Raw genomic sequence first — 1,792 nt, 5'->3', positions numbered from 1 at the left:
GAGACACCACCACAATGAGAAGCTTGTCCACAACTGGAGAGTAGCCCCCACTCGCTGCAACTAGAGAAAGTCCATACAGCAACAAAGACCCAGCACAGCCAAAAATTAAGCGAATAAAAATTAAAAAACAGGACACCTGTTGAAGAGGACTAGTGGGGATTCTCTGAAGCTTTGCCCCCCAGCTCTCAGGGCATGGGTCTAATTCATACAAGGTTCTAGGTGGGCAGGCTGAGACCCTCCGCAGGACACAGTAGAGGAAAGGAGTGATACAGGTGCAGGCTCTGGAATCTGGGGTTGTAATGCTGGCCTCGCCACGCCCTGACTGTGTGACCTAGCGTGAGTGGTTTAACCTCTGTGTGCTGTGGTTCTCCTGCCTACAGACTGGGGATAATTGTAATACCCGCCTCACAGGAGCTCTGTGGGATTTCAGTGAGATCATGCACTTCGAGCTCTTAGCGCAAGGCCTGCCAGAGAGTAGGACATCAATAAACTGGCTCACGTTATTATTAGCAGCATTTGTATGAGATGGAAAGGAAAACAGGGAAATCAGTTTGTTGCAAAAGTTCTCTGGAGCCAGAGAGGTGATGGTGCTGGGCTGGTCTGTTTTTCTAAGTGATCCAGGCCAACGTTCTCCTTCATTAGCTGGTCTGGTGGGACTTCAGGACACCACATCGGCTCTCTTTGGTCGAGTCTTCATTTTGGTCATTCTTTATTACTGTTTATGTATTTTTTATTTGTGACTGCTTTGGGCCTTAATTGCAACATGTGCATGCAGTCTTTTCTTTTGGCTTATGGGCTTCTCTGTAGTTGTGGCTCACGGGCTTAGTTGTCCTGAAGCATGTGGGATCTTAGTTCCCCGATCAGGAATTGAACCTATGTCCCCTGCGTTGGAAGGGGGATTCTTAACCACTGGAACGCCAGGGAAGTCCCATTTTGTTCATTCTTCATTCAGCTTCATTCATAGTTGACCCTATGCTGACAGAATGGTGGTTAATGAGCTCCTTCAGGCCCTGTTAATTAGTTGGTAAGAATTCATCACACATTAAAAAAAACTCGTGTCCTCCAGAAAACCTTTTTGGGAGGTGCTCAACCCATCTGTCATTTTCTCACTTGTCCCCTCCAGGAGCACCAAACTTGTGTGACATCCATGGTGACCTGGTCATCTGTGCTTGACGGTTTCTCAAACACTGTCTCCTCAGACAGCTCTGCTGATGGGGAGGTGCTGTTAGAAAGAGAGAGGAGGCTTCCTGAGGCTAAAGAGGGGCAGGATGTTGGGGACTGGGGTGTGGGGGCAGGAGGAGAATTGAACCAATGTTCCAGCTTCTGGGGTTCAAGAAGACTGTTGCTGAGTAAGACCCAGCCCTCCCCTGCTAGGCCTGCTAGCTCTGTGTATCCCATCAGGCTGGGGTAAACAGCCCAGTCATCTTTTTTTAAAGTTTTTTTTTTTTTTTTTTTTTAATATCAGCCATTTTTAAAGTCTTTATTGAATTTGTTACAATATTGCTTCTATTGTTTATGTTCTGGTTTTTTGGCCACAAGGTTTATGGGATCATAGCTCTCAGACCAGGATCAAACCCACACCCGCTGCACTGGAAGATGCAGTTTTAACCGCTGGACCACTAGGGAAGCCCCAAGAATCTACTCTTAAAGAAGATCTTGCCTTGTCCAGGCAGTGCCCGTCTTCATTCCAGCACCTCCCTGTTACGTCAGGAACCGGTTGGGCTGCCTGAACCTCGCTGCAGAGAAGGCTGCTTGATGAGGGTGGTTTGTTGCTTTGAGATGATACAACTCC

This window comes from Muntiacus reevesi, chromosome 2, assembly GCF_963930625.1.
Source record: "Muntiacus reevesi chromosome 2, mMunRee1.1, whole genome shotgun sequence".
Lineage (NCBI taxonomy): Eukaryota > Metazoa > Chordata > Mammalia > Artiodactyla > Cervidae > Muntiacus > Muntiacus reevesi.
This window is presented reverse-complemented; position numbering follows the sequence as displayed.